General features: G+C 50.3%; 1 pseudogene; it reads right to left on the reverse strand.

The window, feature by feature from the left end:
* Positions 1 to 7,412: 7,412 nt before the first annotated feature.
* LOC123649710 lies at positions 7,413 to 11,242 on the reverse strand (annotated as a pseudogene).
* Positions 11,243 to 12,514: the final 1,272 nt, after the last annotated feature.

A 12,514-nucleotide genomic window follows, 5' to 3' on the forward strand; every position in this document is an offset into this window, starting at 1 on the left:
GAGACACGAGTTCTAGGCGCAGTGAGGAGACACGTCTCGGGGTGCTCGGACAGGGCTTTCTCTGGGACCTGTCCCAGGGCATTGAGGGGATCACATGCCCACCCCCCAGACCACCCAGCAGTTCCCCTGCTGCAACAACCCGGCCTTCACAATTGCTCGGTCAGTGTGCCCGGGGGCGGGGAATTCAAGAGGAAGATCACCGAGAGGTGCACTAGTCTTTCCCCAGTTCATTCATGCAACAAGTGTTTACGGCGCGATGACCTGCCCGGGATGGAATGCCGTCCCCACGCCACACACCTTCCGTACATCACCACCAACTCACACCCCCGCTCCTGCTACAGGAAATGGAGGTTCGGAAAAGTGATGCAACGTGCCCAAGGCCACCAGGTGAGTGCATCCAGGTCCATCTGATTCCGGCACACTTAATCAGTGTCCCTCAGACCTCTTGTAGTTTTTTACTGTGTTTTGTTCAAGGAAAATGCCTGCCTCTGTACGCTTTCCAACTCTATCTAGATAAAGACTCCAAACTAGAAGGAGAAGACTGTCAGTCAGGCAGTCAGCGCACAGCTCCTGAATGCCAACTGCACGTCAGGTGCAGGGGATGACCTGCTGGGGACGCCTCCAAAGGTGAGTCAGACCTGTCACCTCCCGATGGAGTTCACAGTCCATAGGGGAACAGCAGAGAGGACTAGCAATGCAAAGTGACCACGCCCCACAGGTGGCTCATGGGCCACCGTCCTGGTCCTGGACTTATCCTCTAACCTACGTGCAAGGTCAGAATAAAAATAACAAGTGTGTAATCTTCAAAGCCACCTGCCACACACACAGGGGATGGCACACCCATCCACACGCACACACACAAGGCAAAAGCAACACCATGCTGCAATGAGCATCGCACAGTTGTCACACCTCTGTTTAGTTTTTCTTGTGGCAGCCTGTGGTTTTCCTATTGTCTCTCCTCTCACCTCCCTCCCTTTCCCTGTTTCCCTGATATGACAGCCCCTGAGAAGAGCGCTGGCACAGTCAGGGTGGCTGAGAGATATCATTAGAAGCGCATTGATATTATTGAAGACGGGGCTCATTAAAACAAAATAATAAAGATCCAGACGATAGCGGGGGAAAGCAGGTTGTCTGGGTGCCACCGCACAAAATACTTCGTTAGCGTTCCTAATTAATACCAACAACTGTCACGAAATAAAAATATCACACCCCTTAAGATCTGCCTGCCTATCAGGCGCTGTTGTAGTTGAAAAGCCCCCGTGTCTGTTTCACTGTGATCCCTTTCTGAAATAATTGGTGTGGTTTGATTGATAATGTGGATTCCTCTTTAAAGGAAAACACACTATTTTTCATAATCAGAGCTGGAATGCATAACGAGCAGGCTGCTGATGCCTTCAGCACCGGGTCTGTCAAAGCGCACGGTTATTTCCATATTGATGCAAACTAAGATATTACGCGCCCTCATTACGTTGACGCGGCACATCTTTCAACAGTCAGCTCCAAATCATACATTCCTTGCAAACAAAATTACCTTCATTTTCTCCTTTGGTTCAGCAGAGCTAGCAGTTAAAATGTGCCCTAACAAGCTAATCAACTAATTTTTAGAATATGTTGGAACCGTTTAATATTCTAAAAGAAAACAAGAAAAAGTTGCTAATGGGTCTGCAGGCATAAACAGAAATAAATAGACAACTGGTTCATTGAGCATTAGCATACTTAAGTTTGAGCCAGTCACGGTGGAATTCATTTTGCAAGTCAAAAAAGCAGTATCTATTTGTATCCATAAGCCAAACAACCTCATTTAGTCGGTACATACTTGAGTAGATAACCTTGGCGGGAAGGTAACAAGGAGAAAGGATTCTTCTGAAGAGTGGTGTGTTCTCGGGGAGGAGGCAGCTCGGGGAGGGGCTGAGCTTTGCAGCCGGGGGTCAGCCTCCTGGCTCTGCCAAAGAGAAATGCTAAGCTGTGTCTGGGGTGGTTCAAGAGCTCAGAGGGACCCCAGAGCCAAGTGCATCCCAGGGGAGGTGACAAATGGCTCTCTCTATGGTGGCCAGCAGTGAAGGAGCCTGGGAACACCTGTCGAGTGCCCACACCAGGGGCAGTCCCAGACAGGTTGAGAGGAGTGAGCAAGCCCAGAAAAACCGGAGTTTGAGTCCCAGAGCCACTGGGATCTCAGTAGGTGTTTGGCTTTGGGCAGGTGTGCCTCAGTGTCCTCCTCGTACAGGGGAAGAGGGGAGAAGTGTTCCCCTGCACAGGGCGGGAGTGAGGGTTACATGGGCTTGGTAACCCATGGGTAACAGGGCTTGGTACATGGTAAGCCCCACTTGGGTGTTAGCTGTTGTCTCCCATGCCTGCTCCCTTGGGACCCTAATGCCTGCTCTCTGGGCAAGCCTGACTCCCCTTCAGCCCCCATTGTGTCCATGGGGTCCCGCCTTCCTGCCTCTGTTCACGTGTGCCCCCTCGCCACCTCCATCACCCGAATCCTGCCCATCCTCATCTTTCAAGGCCCTTCTCTAAGAGACTGACCCCCCAAGCCTTCCCTATTCCCACTTGACACACTCGCCAGTAGGCACAGTCTCCTCTGACTTTGAAGCCGGTGTAGCCTTTTCATCGAGATCAAAGGAACAACTGACTCCACTGAGCCTCGAGGGTGGGGACAGAGTCTTGTTCCTTTGGGGTCGACTCTGGACATGGTTCCCGGGGCATCGAAGATGCTCAGCTCACGTTTGCCAGGTAGATGGATGAGTGGATGAACAGAGAGACGCTGGATGGATGAAGGGACAGTACTTTACCTACATGCGTATCAGGGTCCTTCCCACAGTCCCACTGGCTGGCGGCGTCAGTGTGCGTATTTTCAGCCCTCGCCACCCTGCACTGTCCTCAGGAGGCCCCTCCCACCCTGGGAGGGGGACCCTGGGTGTGCCTGTCTGCACATTTTGTTCCCTGGGCCTGGCCAGCCCCCTGTGCCACTGAGTACCTGACACTACTGGAATGTGTGGCACATTGGTGGCATCAGCTGTGTGCAGCATGATATGCCACAGTTTGAACAACCTGCGGCACTGATAGGGACAATGGGACAGATGCTGGCAGGTGTGTCAGGTGTACCGGCTACATTCCAGCCTGTGAAGGTTTGAACGTGACCCCTCCAAAATTTGGGGGCTGCCAATGTGCTAGTATGAAGAGGGGGGCCTTTAAGAGCTGATCAGGTCATTGAGGGGCCCCCATGGGATTAAGCTCCTTATAAAAGAGGATCCACACAGCACTCAGTGGCCTTGCCTCGCCGCCTCCTGCCACTCAAGGACACAGCAATAAAGCCCTGACCAGATGCCGGCACTTTGATCTTGGGCTTTCCAGCCCCCCAGAACCGTGAGAAAATAAATTTTTGTATGAACTACAACAGTCCCAGGGATTCTGTTACAGCAGAAAAACCCAGACTAGAACAGGAACCAGCACCAGGAGTGGCATCCCTGCTTCTGTGCCTCCCCGTCACTGAGACCCTGCCCAGGCCCAAGTCAGGCCCACTCTCTGTCCCTGGCACAGTACCTGGCACAAAGTACGCGTCACTCAGCAGAGGCTGGACGGAGCTGCCCAGCTGCCCCGGGCTGGCCAGGTCACACAGGGAAGCTGGCTGAGTCTGCCCCTGCCCCTCCTGTGGGTGCAGCCCCCAAGGCCACCTCCTAGAACCATACAAGCACTTCTTGTTCTTGCCCAACTTCGACAGACAGTGAAGAACAAGGGGTGGCATTTTTCATTCTGACGCTGATCCCAAAAGTTACTAAAAAAAAAAAAATGAAGTTGAACTACAACTTGCTGGCAATAGCTCCTCACCTTCCCCGGGACCTTCCCGTGGCTCTCGATATAGGACGCGGGTGCAGGAGAGTGGCGACACCTCCCCTCTGCGTAGCGTCTTGCTGATTCCCCAGCACCCACACTACGCTACCCCATCGGCTTCGTCGCTCTTCACCCCAGACCTGGCACTAGGCACTATCGCCCCCACTTTTCAGATGGGCAGAGCTGACGCTCCTGGAGGTTGAGCGACTTGGCCAAGCACTTTGCCAGGAAGAGAGAGCTGGGACAGGGACTGGAACCCAGGTCTCGAGCTCCTGAGCATTAGTGCTTCTCCAAAATCTGTGAAACCCACTCACCTCTTAGCAAATAGCTCCCGAATATCTACTTGATGCCAAGCCATGCTCTGAGAACCAAGGGGGGAGAAAGAGCCCGAAGGCAGGAAGGAGCCTGACGCGTTCAAAGAGAGAGGGCTGGGCGCCGCTGGAGCAGGGATCACTCGGAGATAGGAGATGAGTAATGGGTAGGAATCCAAGTTGACTTTCAGATCAGAGGACTTTTAGGAGATTTGCATAATTTATTTTCTTTTGAAAGTTGTCTAAATTTATAAATACAACCATGAATTTTCCCCTTTTGAAGAAAACCAATAGGCATAAATTGCTAACCCCAAACCTCCCGTCAAGGAAAAATAAGAACATCATGCATTGACTTGAAAAAGGAGTGTTCAAAGCTGATCACTGCAACCCCAATTTAAGACAGTGTTTGTTTTACATAAATGCACTTTTAAAGCTAAGTAGGTACTCATTTTTAACAATCAGGTTGGCAGAGATGAAAAAGAATGAGGACACAACCTTGGCACAGAGGGAACCTGGCAGGGGTAAGGAGACGGGGCTGCTATGAGGGAGAGGGGAAACTGAGTCTTCCCCCAGGCAACGGCAGAGAGCTCTGTTTTATCACAGCTCTGCAAACTAATAGGTAGTCACTGTGGAGACCCCGAAACATTATTTAGGAGGTAGAATTCAATTCCATTTACTCACCTGTCTAAGGCAGAAAGGTGTCAACCTATTTTCACTTTCCTGATTTCTTAAAAACATTTAAAAAAAATAAAAAGTATTTAAAGGGCTGGTTTTCTAGAAAGGGAGACATAAGTAGTTGTTGTAAATAGACCCTTTAAATTGCATTTAGAGGTCAGAAGGCAGCAGAAGTGGCTTTAGCCGGAGCACCAGATGCACTTTCAGATGTTATGGCAACAAAACTGTGCAATGTTGCAGACGCAGAAAACATATATGTCAGTGTTGCTGGCTTGCTCCTTCCTTTGTGCAGACATGACCTCATATACCCGTGTGTGAAGGGGTTGTCATGGAAACGACAGCTCACCCTCTGGACCTGTGAGACAAAATGGCCCCAGGCATCTAAGCCACCAGCTGGGTGGGTGAACGCAAGCAAAGGCAGAAACTGGGCAGCAGACACACATGCCCTCCGTGCCCACATCCTTCCTGGGCCACCCTGGGTGAGGTGCTGGAGTGGGGGGCGAGAAGGAGAGGGAGACCAGCCTCTGCCCACGAGGGGCTCCCAGTACAGACAGAGCCAGGGGAGTGCAAACCACTGCACCCTAGGGAAGAGGCAAGGGCCAGGACAGGCTGGAGCAGAATTTGGGGAGTCAATGACGTCTGACTGTGGAGATCAGGGAAGCCTTTCTCAAGGATGTGGACTTCCAGCTGGGTGCTGAGGGAGGGGTGGGATTCTGCATAGAACAGCCCAGGCAGAGGGACCCGTGTTCAGAACTGTGATTCAACGCAGTGGAGTGTGTGCAAGAGGGGGATGTGAGAGAGAAGCAGATTTGCAATATCAGTGAATAGCCTCAGTATAAAAACTGCACCACTTTTTGTCTAGCTGATAAGATTCTTTGCAGAGAAAATAATTTAAAAATGCAGGTTGTAGTTTTTGAAGGGCTACCATGTGCAGTTCGATTTGAAAGCTTCTGGTGCTGAACGTTTCCAGATGCTTTAATGGTTCCTTTCATATCTTGACTTGTGCAGGGTGGCACAGCAAACTCCTAGGAATTAGCATCAGTAGGAGATTTGGAGCTTTTTACAATGTTGCATTTGAAGGTTTTTTTGTAATTACATAATAAAATTAAAGTCCAGATTGGGGTGGGGAGAGAATAATGAGTTGGTTATAGAAGGAGAAGCTCAGTTGCCCCAGTGAGGCTCAAGCCCCTGCCCGCATGTCCTGCCCAAGGGACAGCAGCTGTCCATCCCATCCCTGGCTGTAAAATGGAGATGCTCATAGTGACCCTCCTTTGTGGGCTCTAAGGCCACACACATGCCATTCTGAAACTGTCATTCCAGGCGAATGGAAGAGATTTGAACTTGATCCATGTTGCAGGTCGGTGAGATTGTGGGCCTGGCTGCCAGGTAAACCAAGATGAAAAGAAACAGGTCTGCTCCAGCCGAACCCACCTGGGGTCACGGTCAGGTGGGGCTGCACCGTGGTGAGTTTCAAGCTGGCTTGTGTGGTTCGAGGGCAACCTGGAACAAGTCGCGTTCACTCCAGTCTTTGGGTCCCATTTGGGATCTCCAAATTTTTGCTGCAGGAGATGAAAAAAATATCGTGCTCTGACAGTCAAGGAAGACAATTGTAAGAATCCCATCTGGGGCATGGTGGACAGAATCACTGAACTTGCCCACGGCCGGTGTGGCTGGCTCCCACGTACTCCCAGAATTCATCAAGTCGCCACTGGACCAGACCAACTGAACAGCATCTGCAAACTCACCAAGGACTCCCACCCTGAGGCATTGTGGCTGCTTTGCTCAAAATATACTTATTAGCTCTGGCATTCTGTCTTGTTTATTAATTAGTTAATATTTTCAAAGTGCTTTGCTGATGAAGAGTGCTATTTAAGAGCCAAGTTTTTATGGTTATTCCTGCTGTTATTTATATAATGCCACATAGACATTGCTACACAGCCCTGGGATGATGGTGTGCTTTAAACAAAGAACAAATTCCTGCCCCAGCAGAGTTGGAAGATTCCAGCACAATAGCAAAAACAAAACAAAGCCAAATAGCAGCAAAATGGGGCACAGATGAACCAGACCCTTCTGAGCATTGCATCTGGAAATCGGCAAACGGAAAATTGGTGTTTCAGGGAGTCCAGAAGGCGGGTCTGAGGGAGGTCAGTTCCCTGGGCACTAAGGTGAGAGATTCATCAGAAATGAGGGGCCCTTTATTGCCCGTGAGGCTACCCTCCCACCCCCAGGATTCCATGGGGTACTCGTCCCACAATTCCACCTGTGCTGCTCCCATTCCTGTGGATGGGAAAGTTGAGGTGTGCCCCAAATAGAGCTCCTTTTCTTGGCCAAGTCTCACCCTAGCAAAATGATCTTGCTATTAACCAAATGTAATGAGATGAAGAAAATATTCCCCTGCAGCTGACATGTGAATTCCAAAGAGACTCCCATCTTTACTGGGAAAAATTGACAAATCCACTTGGAACAGAAGCGCGGGTCCCAGAGACCTGAGGGCTGCCCTGCAAGAGGGAGAGGTGGAGGAGCAGGGGGGAGGAGGAGGGGTGGAGAGGCAGGGAGGCAGCAGAGGCTGTGAGAAGCAGGACATGGCGGTCTCAGTCACTTCAGCAATGCCACCGTACTCGTGAAGTCCACTGCAAGTGGCTCTCCTATGGATACCCGGTGAAGGGGGGAGCCTTGTGCACAGGTGATGGGGAAAGATTCAGACGTGGGCACAAAGAAGGAAATCCGTGGGGAAGACTCCGGCTTCTCACAGGCCGTGGTCTTGGAGATTCAAACCAGGTTTACCTAAATCCCTGCCTGGTAGAGGCCCAGCCCTCCTCAGTGACACCAGAATATGAGCTCCAAGAGAGGAGGGGCTATACCTGCAAAGAAGGATTTGCCAGGACATTGACGGAGCTTAAATTTCAGGGCTCCTCGCTGGCAGAAGCCCCTTCCAAGGCAGTGGGAAAGCCTTAGCATTTTGCATTTGTGATTTTGTTCTTTGAAAGAGTAAGTAACTCCACAAAGTTGCATAAGCTTCAGGTCACAAAAACCCGGCCTGTCCTGCTTGTCTGCCTGTTTGCCACTTTATCCCCAGAGCCTTTTAGCTCTGAGCCTAGCATGCAGTAGGGGACTCTTAAATTTGTGTGTCAGACGGGTGGATGGGTGGACAGATGGGTGGAAGGAAAGAAACATGCATGCACAGATGGTTGGATAGAGGAAGGAAGGGAGAGACAGAGGAAACGTGGAAACACGGATGAACAGGTGATTGGAAGGAGAGAGGGAGGAAGAAATGGATGGACGGGTCGCTGGAAGGGAGAAAACGTGGATAGATGGAGAGCTGGATGAAGGGAGGGAGGGAGACAGGGATGGTGTAGAGCAAAACAGATGGATGGCAGCCAGATGGATGGCTGGATAGATGGACAGAGGGACAGATGGGTGGACAGGTAGAAGGCAGGGAGAAAGGGTATATATAAAACAGTGATGGCCAATTTGTAACTGAAGAGAAATTGAAAGCTTTTGACTAAAAGAGAAGAGTTCCATTTTAATTTAATTTGTGCAATGCCAAAATCATCTTAGTTAGAAGAGACTTCATGCACATAATAGAAAATTTCCAATACAGAGTCACCCACCAAGAGAAAAGAGCTTCCAAGGAGACCTCCACAGCCACAGAGCAAACACGAACTGATAGACAAGGCAGGGAAAAACAAACTGCAAGTTCTGTTTATATTTCTAGTTTCAAGTTCAACTATTTATATTTAAAGTTTCCATCTGGATTAGTTCATTAGCCACCATTAGTAAATTTAGAAGTGCTTGAATTTCAGGAAGAATGCTTTCTCTCTCCGGCGCACCTTGGCCCAGCGGGCCTGGGAGCAGCAGGGAATCTCTGCTGACATTTCTAATGGAGCTGCAGCCAACAGCGGAAGGTTCCTTGTTCACACTGGAAGCTGCATGAAGAGATGAACCAAAGGAAAGGCCAGAGTGCTTGAATATTCTTCGACACTTGTTTCACCTGGGCCCCTTGGTTTTGCGAGGAACCATGAAGCATGGAGAGGGGCAGAAGCCCACACCCGCTGAGAGTTGCTCTTTAACGATGTGTTACTGGGGATCAGCCAACCTATTAGCTTCAAAAGCTCCACCTGGGAAAAGTGTGCTGTAGTGAATTGTAAAATAAAATGTGCCCCCAAAAGATGCGCACCTGAAACCTCAGACTGTGCCCTTACTTGGGATAAAGGTGTTTGCAGATGTAATGAAGGTAAGGATTTTCAGATGGGATTATCCCGGGTTAGGGTGGGCCCCAAATCCAACAACAAGTGCCCTTATGAGAGATGGGGAGAGGCCCGAGTGAGGCGGCCACCAGCTCAGGAACGCCCGGAGCCACCAGAAACCAGCAGAGGCGAAGAAGGGTGCTCCCCTCGAGGCTTTGGAGGGAGCCCAGCCCTGCAACTCCTTGATTTAGAACTTCCGGCCACCAGACGGTGAGAGAATACATTTCTGTGTTTGTTTGTTTGTTTGATTATTTAAGACCTTTATTAACAGGTGCTTGCAGTTTGTTAACTTTTCTGAAAAAATCAAGTTGTAAAGTTTTATTACAAATTAAAAATGAAGTTCTTAAAAATCTCAACTTGACCAGGTAGGAAACAATTTAAAAACCTTTAAAGGCGTATTGAGAAAAACCAGGCTTTTTTTAAAAACACATTTGTTATTACCAAAAAAGACGTCTTTGGGTAAAAATAATAAAAACCCCATGCTGCATAGATAGCAGATAGTTCTAGTTATCTGGTCAATGGGCAGAAAGCAAGCACTTAAGGTCTTCAGCTCCAGTCTTGTTCATTTCTTATTGCTGGAATTTCATATTCGTTTCTTCTTGTTGGATGACTAAACCGGACGGTGGTGGAGCCGGTGCACCGGCGTTTCCTCAGCCTCGCCCTGCTCAGCCTGGGAGCGGACAATTCTCAGCTGGCGGACAGGCTGCTTTCGTCTCTGCCGTCTTGTGGTTTAGGGTTTTCTGGGCGTCTGCGCCGGTCATCAAAGTTGCGGCAGCTGCTGACCTTGGGCCTCATCTCCTTGATTCCCCTTGTCCTCTGCATTGCCGTCCTCGCTGGGCTGTCTCTGGCGAGCAGGGCCCCTGCAGAACCGTGGTCTGTAACCCCGATACCTATCCCAGACGTCTTACTGGTGGTCTGCCTTGTTCTCCTGCACCCCGGTTGTCAGCACCCTCGTCGCTTCTCCCTGCACAGGAGGGTGGGACACTGTGGTCGCCGCCCATGGGGTCTCCGCAGGCAGTAAGGGGGGGCCTTGCCTGCGGTGGGGGTGGGCGGCGTTGCTGGCCTGGCTGCAGGAGCGCTCCGGCCCTGCTTCCTTCCCCGCTCTCACTGCTCTGGTAACTGCGGGCAACTGCGCGGGGGACCCTGCGACGGGGAGAGCGTCTATAATGGCTACTGTCTGCTGCGTATTTGCCGCCTTGAACTGGGCTTGCACCCGGGCCCGTAGCATGTGCTGCCTCCGCGCCCTTTGCTCCTCCAGCAGCCTCAGACCGCAGTCTCTCCCCGACTCCTGCGCTGCGAAGACGCTTGCTGGGGCTGTTCGTTCCGGCAGCCTGGCGTGCAAATACGTCTTCCTTGCTGTCATTCCTGTTGATGAAACCATATCCCTTTCTTACATTGAACCATTTACTGTCCCCTAAACCTTCCTTGCTATGACCTTCTTGTCCCCACGGGCAGGCGCCGCCGATGTGAGCCCGCCCGGGGCCACCGCTCCCTGCGCCGCTGCCCGTGGTGCCCGGCTTGGTGTCAGCGGCGCTGATGGCGGGGACGGCGGGCGGCTGCCGGGTCTCGGCCTCGCCGCTCACGGTGGCGGTGGCGGCGACCGGGGCCGCTGCTCCTGGTTGCAGTGGCAGTGACCGGGGCCGGCTGCTCCTGGTTGCAGTGGAGGTGACTGGGGCCGGCTGCTCCTAGTTGCGGTGGTGGTGACCCGGGCCAGCTGCTCACGGTGGCGGTGGCGGTGACCCGGGCCAGCTGCGGCAGCTGCGGCTCCTCCCTATGTGTGATGGTGACTAGGCCAGCGGCGGCGCTGGGGCTGCACAGGGCTCTCTGGGGTCCGCCCTCCGCTCCCGCTACCCATCGAACTGAAGTTTCTGTGGTTTTAAGCCACCAAGTTTGTGGCAACTGATTGTGGCAGCCCTAGGTGACTAATATCGATGCTTTCTCGAAGTTTACCCAAAGGGACTGTTGTCAGAGTGGACTGACTTTGTTTGATAAAACCCTATTTCTTCCTCCCCTACTGTCTCCGTTGGTGATGGAAAAACAAAAACTTATCCAAGTAAAGTGGTAATTGTGATTAAATTTTTTTTTTCCTCCAGGAAATAGAATCCCAACTAGCTAGACAGAAATATTTGGAAAAGGTGACTCTGTCCCTATTGTTGCTGGATATACCTGTATGGCCATGGTCCCATTTTCAAATCCATCTAATCAGGTTGATAATTATTTGAAACACACATGCATAGTATTGTAACTAATAAAACATATGTTCCCGTAGAATAGTTGCACACAACATGATGCCTTTTGCATGGTCATTGTTCACTCATTCTTTTCTAGGTATAGTTCATGTGACACTTCTGAGATGATTCCTGCCCTGTCATTTGATTCACCATGAAAACACAGAATCCAAAATTTTGATTTAAAATTTAGGGGAAATATTTATTCCCTTGGAAGAAAAAAAAAATCTTATTTTACCAGAACCATAGATTTTCAAGTTAGAAATTAAATAGTTTGATATGGTTTTAAAAATAAACAAATATAAAGAAATCCAGCTGAGCATGGTGGCTCACACCTGTAATCCCAGCACTCTGGGAGGCCAAGGTGGGAGAATCGCTTGAGCACAAGAATTCAAGACCAGCCTGAGCAAGAGCGAGAACCTGGTCTATACAAAAAATAGAAAAGTTACCCAAGCGTGGTGGCGTGCACCTGTAGTCCCAGCTACTTGAGAGGTTGAGTATGAGGATCATTCGGGCCCAGGAGTTTGAGGTTGCAGTGAGCTATGATGATGCCACTGCACTCTAGCCAGGGTGACAGAGACTCTGTCTCAAAAAAAAAAAATGAAATTGCTACATTTAGCAACAACAAAAGGCTTAAAAGCAGGATTCTGATGACACTGACAAGAGTAAGAATTATAGTGACTATTGATCGAGTGTAGACTTTGCTAAGTGCAAAGCCAGATGCTCTACCTCTGTAAGTGGCTCTCAGCAGGAGCAAATTTTGTCCCCAGGGGATATTTGACAATGTCTGAAGACATTTTTGGTTGTCAAGACTGGGGGGGAGGGAGGGGAGCAGGGATGGTGCTAAACATTCTGCAAGGAACAGGACAGGCCCCCACCACGAATGATCCAGCGCAGACTGTGGACAGCGTAAGGACGCGGAGCCCTGGTGTACCTAACGCCATTTAGCTCGCAGCTAAAGCTCCCGATAGTGCCTATTGTGGGACATGAATAGACCCAAGCTATGGATACAGAGACTGAGTGTCAGGGACAAGGAACAATGTGCTCACTTTCCCAAGGCTAGTTTGAAAATCCTTTGTTTACTCTGTAGGGATATATAGCAAACCAACAATTACCTACCAAATAGGAACTTGGGGAAGGATTCAAGAGAGAAAGAATCCAGGAACACTGTTGGTGTGCGGGAGCCTGTTGAGACGATGCTGTAACTGTTGTGGCTGCGTCG

Source organism: Lemur catta, chromosome 14, assembly GCF_020740605.2.
Source record: "Lemur catta isolate mLemCat1 chromosome 14, mLemCat1.pri, whole genome shotgun sequence".
In the NCBI taxonomy this organism is placed as follows: Eukaryota; Metazoa; Chordata; class Mammalia; order Primates; family Lemuridae; genus Lemur; species Lemur catta.